We start from the raw sequence: 4,881 nt of genomic DNA, 5'->3' as shown, positions 1-4,881 counted from the left end.
CACACCAGCCCCACCTCTCTAATTCTTGTGGCAGTTGCTTGGTTAGGAGTCATTGTTCCCTACATACCTACTCGGGGTGGGTGGCTCTCAACTGCCATGTGAGGTCATCTTCCGTTATATGTAGAATAGCTCTTATCCCAAAGAAAGGCAGTGTGTCTTCTAAGGTCAGACTGCGGTGGCTGCCAGTTTTCTAATATGAGAAATAGTGAGGAGACAGAGCTATACAAGTTGGAAGGACAGGACACTGAAGGTGATGGTCAAGCCAGCCGAGATGAGAATTTACAGAGATTGGTGGAGATTTGCTCAAGAACAAATCTCTTTCTCCCCATTGTGTGCAAAATAATACTGGGATCACCCACATACTTCCTGTGTGGTGGATTGATATGCTCCATCCTCTCCCCAAGATCAGAATTGATACCACATAGCCTCAAGTCTCCATGACATGCTCCAACAGTGAACATCCAGGCAAATGAGGACACTTTTACCTTCTATTTTTTTGTGTGTCACACCCGGCAATGCTCAGGGGTTACTCCTAGCTCTGCATTCAGGAATTACTCCTGGCAGTGCTCCGGAGAGCATATGTGATGCTGGGAATCAAACCTGGGGTGGCCGCGTGAAAGGCAATGTCCTTACACACTGTGCTATCACTTCAGGCCCAAATGAGGACACTTTTTCAAACACTTTATGAAACCTGAGCTCACTTCACAAGAATCAGAGCAAAGGGCACATCTGAGTGTGGGCAACTTAATTTTTCCCTGTGTGCTAAATCTCTTCTTCACTTTCTATTGGAAGTGTTCCTGTTCCCCTCTCATCCTCTTATTCACCAGATGTTCCTTAAACTGATGCCTGCCATGCTGATGTTGGGTGTTGATAACCCCCAAGTGTGATGATTACTTATCAAAAACCTATTTTTGTAAGCATCTTAGGTGTCATTTAAATATTTTCCATGGTGAGCAAATACGAGATGATTCTACACATGCAATTGATTTAATGTTGTTAAAAGTCCTTATGTTGGTAAAGACTCTTCCCATGTGAATGGAGACCGCAAGCTCTGTGAGTGCTATGGGAGAGATCTTGTAGACACAATTTTATAAATAAGCAAACCACATGCCACTCAACCACCTTCATTCTGACAGGGAAGAGGCAGAATGCGAAGATTTGTGGAAGAAAGAAACACTCCGAGCCATGGAAGACACAGAGAGTCACCAACAGGAGCAGGAGTACAGGGAGAGGTTTTTGAAAGAGTTTCCTCAGGTCAAAAAGGAACTTGAGGAGCACATAACCCAGCTCCGAGCACTGGCAGACAAAGCTGAGAAGCTGCACAAGGACTGTGCATTCTACAAACTGGTGGCCAGCTCCACCAGCATTGTGTCCGGCATCCTGACCATTGCTGGCATGGGTCTGGCTCCGGTGACAGCTGGCGTGAGTCTGGGACTGACAGAAATTGGGCTGGGTCTGGGGGCTGCATCTGCTGTGACTGATGTAGCCACCAGCATCATGGAACACGCTAGCACGGCAGCCATTAAAGTCAACATCAACCCAGAGGAAGCATTTAAGGGTGTTGTATGTGACTGTGCCCCCAAAATTTTTCCCTAGGGAGGAATGTTATCAGGCGAGTGAAGGCCATTCCGAAGACTATCCATGCCATCAAGTTGGATATCAGTCCATCTGATGCCTCCCTGTGGCCATCAATGGCATCTTTTATTTCTTCCTGAACAGGTCAATAGGATCCCGACTGACACTTGCCCTTTAACCCAGGTAATATGCTTTATCTCCTGGTAAATTCTTCATCACACACATAATTGATGCTCTTTCAGAGATTGAACTTGACATTGAGTGTAAGCTCCTTGTCTGCAAATCATATTTCTTATACCCTTGCCACAGAATTGAACTCTGCAGTGAAAATTCTGGTGACAAAGGTGGGTATTGCAAGATGAATACAGTTCTTCCAAGTGGGGAGTCAAGTTGAATGTCATAAAACACTTTCTTTTATGACTCCCCAACTTGGGGGTAGGTGTGGGTCAGGTCTTCACTGGAGCAACTAAGGACTCTTTTGTCTCTCCACACTCATTGTCACAGCCTTGCTGTAAGAACAGGATGGTGGTGAATGTTTGTGGTTGAGGAAACTCGACCCCAGAGGGATTAGGTAAAGGGCCTGAGGTCTAGTAATATCACAGAAGCCTAGCATCTCATCAAAGTATTTTGTGGCCCAGTGATTTTTATTATATTTCTAGAAATAGCTTCCGCTAAGTGCAAATGCAGGACAACTGTCACATAGCTATGGCAACCCAAGTTTAGAGGGATCATCACCTAAAAGAGACAGATGATTCTATCTGGACTACATTATTGTGAAAACACTGGCAAAACTTAGATTAGGTAAAACTAGACCGTGTGATGGTTCCTCCCACTTTAAAAGGAGACGCAGTATCTGAAGAGAAAGTACAGCAGGCAGGGCATTTGCTTTATTCTCAGATGATCCAGGTTCAAGTCCCAGCACTCCAATATGGACCCCCGAGGAGGATTCAGGTGTGAAAACAGTCAGTAGTAAGCCCTGAGCTCCACAGAGTGTGGCCCCCAAACGAAACAAAACAAAATGACACACAATGAATGCCTATGTCATTGCAATACTTTGTATAATAGCCAGGGTATGTCAACAACCTAAATTTCCAACAATAGAAAAATGGGTTAAGAAGTCGTGGTATAGAACCACCGTGGAATACTATACAGCTGTAAGAAAAGGTGAAGCCTTAGAGTTGACTGCAAGTTGGAAGATCTGAGGCATCATGTTAAATGAAATAAGTCAGAGACAGAAAAACTAATACGGGATTGTGTGGTTCATCTGTGACACATAAAAATAAAACAAGGGGCTGCATGGTCTCCAGCGATGTCAGATCTTTGGCTCTAGATTTCAAAACTGAGATTACCCAGCAGGAGAGGGAATGTGATGAGGTGAACTGGAAGGAGCAAGGGGACATCCGTGGAGGGTCTTGGGCAGTTTGGTGACTGTGAGGTGTGGTAACTATTTACATCATAGTCACACATATTCACACTAGTATAAACATGTGACCTAAACAATAATGATGGAAAGTCGTAAATTTCAAATTTAAAGGGAACATGAGTAACAACTCATAGACTACAAGCCCGGGCAAATGAGGAAGCCGTGCACCTCACAGACACCCCCTCATGGTAGCTGCTACCAGTGAGTGAACACAACAGCTCCAGCCTCTATGGGTCCCAGAACATTCTTTTCTGTCTCTTCTTCTGTGTTTGGTTTTATTTCCTCTATATGTTTTCACGGAGTTTTCTCCATGTAGCTATTTACTATTGTTAGTTTGGCAGCTGTGGCCACTGACTATTCTTGGTTTGGAAGAGGCTGAGGGCTTCCAGCACCTTCCAGCTCCCCACGATATCTTCCCACTCTTCTAGTCCCTTGGAACCAGTGCACCGCTTGTCCTGCAGGTGGATCCAAAGAGTAGACTCTGGATCTAGGGTGCACTCACACCCCACAGCCTCCACCGGTCCTCAGCACCTTCCAGCCCACCGATAAACCTAAACTCTTTGTGGCAGAGGAGAAAGCACAAACCACCGTTATCCTACAAACCGGGAAATAATAGCTGAGAAGAAATTCCTCATGGCACAAGTCAGAAAAACACGACATAATCAGTGGTTGCTCTGGGTTTTTTTTTTTGTTGTTGTTAGGTTGTATTTTACCCTTCAAGGGAACCACAAAAAGCTCAGGACCCTTCCATCCCAATGGTAGAGAGCAAAATGCAGTTGTGTGGAATTGGGATCTGTCCTGACTCTATCCCTGCCCAACTCTGAGGCATTGGTGTTTGCTGTGGAGAGTTAGAATCATCCTCTGTTCTTGAAAAATGGCGACTCAATCTGATGAGATCATGAGAAAGTATGTAGAGTGGATTCTGGGATTATTCCTGTCCTACTTAGGAAAAACAGGACCAGGGTGAGAGCCAGATTTCAGAATGGAATAGGATTATATCCTGGTTTTAGAACAGCCAGAAAACTTAGCACCCATGGCTAAGTCCTTGGTAGTGTTAAGACAGAACCCAAAGGAAGCTGTAGACATAAAGGAGACATCATGACTGTGAGTCCTCTGAACAATCATGGGAGAAAGGGTATTTCTTCCTGCTGATCAGATACCCCCAGCACTATGTAGAGGGTTAGGGGCGATTGTTTCCTCCATACCTACTCAGGGAGGGTGGGTCTCAACTGCCATGTGAGGTCATCTTCTGTTATACATAGAATAGCTCTTATCCCAAAGAAAGGCAAGTGTAACTTCTAAGGTCAGACTGCGGTGGCTGCCAGTTTTCTAATACGAGAAAAATGAGGAGATAGAGCTATACATGTTGGCAAGGATAGGACACTGAAGGTGATGGTCAAGCCAGATGAGATGAGAATTCACAGAGATTGGTAGACATTGCTCATGAACAAATCTCTTTCTCCACACACTCTCCCCACACTCTGTGTGCAAAATAGTGCTGGGAACTTGCACATACTTCCCGTGTGGTGGATTGATAGCCCCCTCCTTTCTCCAAGATCAGAATTGATACCACAGAGCCTCAAGTCTCCATCACATGCTCCAACAGTCAAAAGAACAGGCAAATGGGGACACTTTTTCTTTTTCTTTTTTTTTTTTTTTTTGCTTTTTGGGTCACACCCGGTGATGCTTAAGGATTATCCCTGGCCCTGCACTCAGGAATTACTCCTTGAGTGCTCAGGGGACCATTTCGGATGCTGTGATTTGAATCCGGGGCGGCCACGTGCAGGGCAAATGCCCTTAAGCACTATGCTATCACACTAGCCCCAAATGAGGACACTTTTTCAAACACGTTTTGAAACTGTAGCATCATGGAACACGCTAAC

Source organism: Sorex araneus, chromosome 6, assembly GCF_027595985.1.
Source record: "Sorex araneus isolate mSorAra2 chromosome 6, mSorAra2.pri, whole genome shotgun sequence".
In the NCBI taxonomy this organism is placed as follows: Eukaryota; Metazoa; Chordata; class Mammalia; order Eulipotyphla; family Soricidae; genus Sorex; species Sorex araneus.
The sequence above is the reverse complement of the archived record's forward strand: the minus strand, read 5'-3'. Positions refer to the sequence as shown.